This window comes from Trachypithecus francoisi, unplaced genomic scaffold (assembly GCF_009764315.1).
Source record: "Trachypithecus francoisi isolate TF-2019V2 unplaced genomic scaffold, Tfra_2.0 Lachesis_group15, whole genome shotgun sequence".
In the NCBI taxonomy this organism is placed as follows: domain Eukaryota; kingdom Metazoa; phylum Chordata; class Mammalia; order Primates; family Cercopithecidae; genus Trachypithecus; species Trachypithecus francoisi.
The window spans coordinates 27,057,777-27,064,586 of NW_022681460.1; the positions used below are offsets into that span (position 1 = coordinate 27,057,777).

Here is a 6,810-nt window from a genome sequence, read left to right on the forward strand (position 1 = left end):
TTCTTTCACTCTTTACAATAAATCTTGCTGCTGCTCACTCTTTGGGTACACACTGCCTTTAAGAGCTGTAACACTCACCACGAAGGTCTGCAGCTTCACTCCTGACAGCAAAACCACGAACCCACCAGAAGCAAGAAACTGCGGACACATCTGAACATCTGAAGGAACAAACTCTGGACTACCATCTTTAAGAACTGTAACACTCACTGCGAGGATCCCTGGCTTCATTCTTGAAGTCGGCGAGACCGAGAACCCACCAATTTCAGACACAGAAGTATGCAACAGTATGGTTCATTCAGAGAACTGAAAGTATAGCTGGCTGGTGGAAGTGGGGGGAAAAAACGAACACCTCAAATGTCTACTAAGCTGCCTGCATGTTTCCATTTTTCTTGATTATAATTGTTGGGGATTTTAGAGTGTGGTAAATTAAATTATTGACCACATTCTTTCTCTCTCCCTGTATCTGCTGCTTTGCCCTTTGCCACTCACTCTAAAGCAAAGTGTCTATCCCAGTGGCTTTACTTTGGTCAATGGGATGTAAGCATATTTGAGGCATTTCAAATACTTGAAATGTATTTGAGGAGGAGGGCTTGCCCTCTTGTACCTCTGCTCTTCTGCTCTTCTTATGCAGAAAGCTTCCCTTGGTAGCTGCTGTTTCTTTTGCTGAGACCCCCGAGTGAACACATGCAGGCCGGACACTGTGGCTTTTGCCTGTAATCCCAGCACTTTGTAAGGCCAAGGCGAGTGGATCACTTGAGGTCAGGAGTGAGACCAGCCTGGCCACCATGGTGCAACCATCGCTACTAAAAGCAAACATTAGCTGGTCTGGTGGCACTTGGCAGGGAGGCTGAGGCAGGAGACTCACTCGAATCTGTAAAACGGAGGCAGCAGTGAGCCAAGATGGCACCACTGCACTCCAGCCTGGGCGACAGAGCGAGACTCTGTCTCAAAACAAACAAATGAACAAACAACACACAAAGGAGGAGAGCCTCACCATCTGACCCACACATCTAGAAGTGAAATAAATACTTATTACCAGATGCCACTGAAATTTTGTGTTTCTTTGTTATGCAGTGTTGTTGCAATAGTATTTTGGAGAATGAGACTTAAGTATATTTGTTCACTGGTTTCGTAACACTCACCCCTGAAATCACACAGCTCTCTTGAGTCAGTTACAGCAGATTTGGCACACAGGGGCTGAGCCTGTTCCCTTGAAACAGGAGGAGAGCAGAATGGCTGTATTAATAAGCTGATCCCAAAGGCAGAGCTATGAGAAGTGGGGAGGTATGTATATCCTCTTTCCACTCTTAGCTAATAATATCCATCTATTAAACAAAGTAATTAATGCCTACTTTTCAGAGTTCTATGTGGGTTTAATTAAGTCTATAAATAAAGTACGAATATAGTGCCTGATACTGACTATGTTGAACATAAATTATTCTTCTCATTCTTTCCCTACCCTATCCTGTGTCTGTTTTGTGTCTTTGTTTATATATTATTTTTTCCTTTTATCTTCTTCTTTTTAATTTTCTTCCTATTTCTCCATCTTTCTAATTCAACTCTAAATTAATGGTACTATATACTGTGTTGTATTATACTGTGTCTGGAATTGGTGGGTTCTTGGTCTCACTGACTTCAAGAATGAAGCTGCGGACCCTCGTGGTGAGTGTTACAGTTCTTAAAGGCAGCACATCTGAAGTTGTTTGTTCTTCCTGGTGAGTTCATGGTCTCACTGGCTTCAGGAGTGAAACTGCAGACCTTCGCAGTGAGTGTTACAGATCTTAAAGGCAGTGTGGACTCAAAGAGTGAGCAGCAGCAAGATTTATTGTAAAGAGTGAAAGAATAAAGCTTCCACAGTGTGGAAAGGGACCCAAGCAGGTTGCCGCTGGCTGGCTTGGGCAGCCTGCTTTTATTCCCTTATCTGGCCCCACCCACATACTGCTGATTGGTCCATTTTACAGAGAGCTGATTGGACTGTTTTGACAGAGTGCTGATTGGTGCATTTACAATCCCTGAGCTAGACAGAGTGCTAGACAGAAAAGTTCTCCAAGTCCCCACTAGGTTAGCTAGATACAGAGTACCAACTGGTGTATTTACAAACCCTGAGCTAGACACAGAGTGCTGATTGGTGCGGTTAGGATCCCTTAGCTAGACATAAAAGTTCTCCAAGTCCCCACTAGACCCAGGAGCCCACCTGACTTCACCTAGTGGATCCCACACTGGGGCTGCAGGCGGAGCTGCCTACCAGTCCTGTGCAGTGAGCCCGCACTCCTCAGCCCTTGGACAGTCCATGGGACCGGGCACCATGGCACAGGGGGTGGCACTCGTTGGGGAGGCTCTGGCTGTGCAGGACCCCAGAGTGTCAGGGGAGTCTTGGGCATGGCGGGCTGCAGGTCCTGAGCCCTGCCCCACCGAGAGGCAGCTGAGGCACAGTGAGAATCTGAGTGCCTGGCGGGTTGGCAGTGCTGGCGGACCCAGCGCACCCTCTGCAGCTGCTGGCCCAGGTGCTAAGCCCCTCACTGTCTGGGGCTGGCGCGCCCACTGGTGCTCGGAGTGCGCTGGCCCGCGAACACTGAACGCCTCCCTGGTTCTCCCTGGCACCTCTCCCTCCACACATCCCCGCAAGCAGAGGGAGCGGGCTCTGTCCTCCGCCATCCCAGAGAGGGCTCCCACAGTACCGTGGTGGGCTGAAGGGCTCCTCAAGCGCCACCAGAGTGGACGCCAAGGCAGAGGAGGCACCGAGAGCGAGGGCTGCTAGCATGTTGTCACCTCTCAATCCCCCCTCTAAACAAGACACCCCAACTGCTGTTGAGAATTTGGCCGATGACCTCTCTAGCTGCTTCCTGCTGGATAGGGGCAATGAAGGGGCCCTGCAGTTGTAGTGTCCTCCAGAGCGGAGCTCTCTAGGCCAATGAAAATGCCAATGGGTTGGTCCAGGGGTCCTCGGTAGAAGTTGTTATTTGAGCTCATTTGGGGTTTCATTTGTAAGACCATCTGTAGCTTGATGGCCTCAATTCTAGAGGAAACAAATTTGACAAGAAGGTTAAAGATATAGGGCCCAAAGGTGAGTAACAGCAAAATGGCTGCCATGGGACCTAGAAAGGAGAAAAGCCATGCTGCCCAATTCCAGAGGTTGGTATAAGAGTTTGAAAGGCATCTGATTTTAGAAGCCTTTTCCTGTAAACGCCAGGTGGAATCTCGTACTATCCCTGAGGAACCTTAATTGCATATTACTAAGTGAAAGATGCCAGTCTGAAAAGGCTGCATATTGTATGATTCCAATAAGACATTCTAGAAAAGGGAAAACTAGGGAGACAGTAAAAAGTGGTTGCTAAAGAATGAGATCATGTCCTTTGCAGGAACATGGATGGAGCTGTATGCCATTATCCTTAACAACTATCACAGGAACAGGAAACCAAATATTGCATGTTCTCACTTATAAGTGGGAGTGAAATAACATGGACACAAAGGAATAACATACTGGGGCCTACCTGAGGGTAGAAGGTGGGAAAAGGGACAGGACCAGAAAAATTACTATTGAGGACTAGGCTTAGTACCTGGGTCACTAAATAATCTGTATAACAAACCCCCTTGACACGAGTTTACCTGCACCTGTACCCCCTGAACCTAAAATAATTTTTTAAAGTGGTTGCCAGGGGATTAGTAAAGAAAGGGATGAATAGGTGAAACACAGAGAAGTTTTAGGGCAGTGAAACTATTCTGTATGATTCCATAATTGTAGATATCATTATGCATTTGTCCAAGCCCATACAATGTACAATACCAAGAGTGAATCCTCATGTAAATTATGGACTTTGGGCAATAATGATGTGTCTGGTGTGGGATATTGATAGTGGTGGGAGGCTATGCATGTGTGAGGGCAGGGGATATATGAGAAATTTCTTTTTGTTCAATTTTGCTGTGAACCTACAACTGATTTTTTAAAAAATTTTTAAAACTATACTCTAACGATGAAATCAAGAGTAATAGGAGGGTCCTCTGGAGTCAAGAATGACTTCTCTTTTTTTTTGGTAGAGACAGGATCTTGCTATGTTGCCCAGGCTGGTCTTGAACTCCTATTCTCAAGAGTGCCTCCTGTGTCAGCCTTGTAAAGTGCTAGGATTATATACATGAACCTCTGCACCCAGCCAAGATTGCCATTTTGTATGATAAGACTGGAAGGACCCTATTGTTTCAGGATTTTGCTACAGTATACAAAAACCAATCTGTGAGACAGTGGCTGGGCTTTTTTCCTGCCTGATTAGTTCAGTGCACATACAACTTGGACCAGAGGATCTGGGTTTGAATCCCAGCTCTGATACTTCCCAAACTGTGCTGTTTTCCTTATTTGTAAAGACTAAATGAGATCGCATATGTCGAAAGGCTCTGTAACCTCTCAACACATTCAAAGTGCTACTGCTGAAATGATTTATAAATGTATCTTAAGAATGTCCCAGATGAGTGAATGTTGGTTATGATGCATGACCACATCTTAGTGTACTCCTGGTCAGCTCCTGACTTTGAGAAAACAAGGATAGGAAGGCCCATGTCCCATGCATAAGACAACCAGCTCAAAGCAGGGACAGGCACTGAGAGGTGAAAGAGACCTAGTCTTACAGCTTCTGATCTGGGTGCAACTTGCAATGGGAAGGAAGGGACAGAAGCTCTAAATAGACCCACATACACACCCTAGGACATAATAAAGCCACCAGCCAACAGGAAAAGCAGCACAATTCCTAAGCATCCTCTTGGTTAAATAGATAAAAGAATGGCTGTCACACCATGTCTGTGAAAGCTGGGGAGCAGCATCCACAGAGCAGAAGTCACTTCTGCTGAGCTTCCAAATCCCATATGCCTGGCCATAGCAACTCTTTCCACGCCCAACAAATGAAGCAATCTGGGGAAGCCAACACCTGGAAAGTTTACTGTACAGGGCAATCTACAGTGAGTGGGGCAAAGTGCTAAAGCAAAAAGTTATTAAAATTCATTTATATAGTGTTTTATAGACAAAAGTAGAGTTTTTGACATTCAGGCAATCATCGGTATTTTCAGAAGTGCTTCATGAGCAGATGGATTTCTTTCCCCTCCCCACAATAAGATATTTCTGTCTATACTCCTAAAAGTGATGCATTTATTTACGCCACCTTTACAAGAACAATCCCTTTGCGATCCCAAAACCTGGTCAAGGAGTGAAAAGAGACAAACAGAACCTTCTCCAAAATGGTAGTCCTCACAACAGAGATGTAGTGCAAGAGATACATAAAATGGCAGCTCTTGAGTGGAGTGTGGCCAGCCGGGACTGCACGGCCTCCAGAGCCTCTTCCTCCTTCTCATCCTCCGAGGCGACCATCGCTCCTGAAGGTTCTGACTCTGGAAGGGCATCGGTCATTTTACTGGGTGCTTTGCCCAAGGCCCCTTCTGTAATTTCAAACAGAATTTTGTTAATTTCCATTTCTACTTCTTCCTCCATTTCTTCCTGATCACCCAGGCTTTCAAAAGTGTCCTCTAACATCTCTATGATCCCAGCCTTCATCATTTCTTTGGACAACTCCCTCATGGTAGCCTGAATTTCTGGAATCTTCACAAGACGTTGCATGGCCTTCATCACTTCTGAGCTCTTCTGCAGGGAACCAGCCACTCTCAAGACGGCGAGCTAGTTCTTCATCCCCATCAGCACTGAGTTCATATGTGCTTTGGATGCATATAGCTTGCTCACAGCCTTCCTTGACCTGATCATCTCCTTGGCCAGAACTACACAGACATCCTTCTGGCCCTTCTTGGCAGCATTTTTCACAGACCATTTCACTTTTTCTTCTCTTTGGATATCACTTATTTGCCTGTCCACAACTCTCATTTCCTTTCTTATTTTCAATGACCACTCATTGACCGGTTTTTTGGGAGGCTTCTCCTGGGTTTTTCCAAACAGTCCCATGATGAATTGAACCCATCTTGCCCCTTCCGGTGAGGGCTGCTAGCATGTTGTCACCTCTCAATACTACCTTCATGCTCTTTTTCTTAATTAACAAATCCAATGCACAAAACATTTATTCCCTTCTATAAACACAAATCAAGCTGAATTACATTTGTGCGTGTGTGTGTGTGTGTGTGTGTGTGTGTGACAAGATCTCACTCTGTCACCAGAATGGAACAGCTCACTGCAGCCTCGACCTTCCAGGCTCAAGCGACCTTCCCACCTCAGCCTTCTGAGTAGCAAGGAGTACAGGCGTGTGCCAAAATGCTTGACTAATTTTTTATTTTTTGTGGAGATGAGGTTTTACTGTTACCCAGGTTGGTCTTGAACTCCTGAGCTCAAGCCATCCTCCTGCCTCAGCCTCACAAAATGTTGGGAATACAAGCATGAGCCACCACACCTGGCCTAAATTCTTTTTGAAATCAGTTTAGTTGTTCCGTTGATTTTCACATTTTGGGACATTGGCGCTTACCAGTAAAAATCTTCCATCTCGGCCGGGCGCGGTGGCTCAAGCCTGTAATCCCAGCACTTTGGGAGGCCGAGACGGGCGGATCACGAGGTCAGGAGATCGAGACCATCCTGGCTAACATGGTGAAACCCCGTCTCTACTAAAAAATACAAAAAACTAGCCGGGCGAGGTGGCGGGCGCCTGTAGTCCCAGCTACTCCAGAGGCTGAGGCAGGAGAATGGCGTAAACCCGGGAGGCGGAGCTTGCAGTGAGCTGAGATCTGGCCACTGCACTCCAGCCCGGGCTAGAGCGAGACTCCGTCTCAAAAAAAAAAAAAAAAAAAATTCCATCTCTTCATTATGTAACTGTCCAATTTCTCATATGTTTTCTA

General features: G+C 46.0%; 1 pseudogene; it reads right to left on the bottom strand.

Annotated features, from left to right (window-relative positions):
- Positions 1–1,373: 1,373 nt before the first annotated feature.
- On the bottom strand, positions 1,374–5,956 carry LOC117097354 (annotated as a pseudogene).
- Between the last annotated feature and the right edge of the window lie 854 nt (positions 5,957–6,810).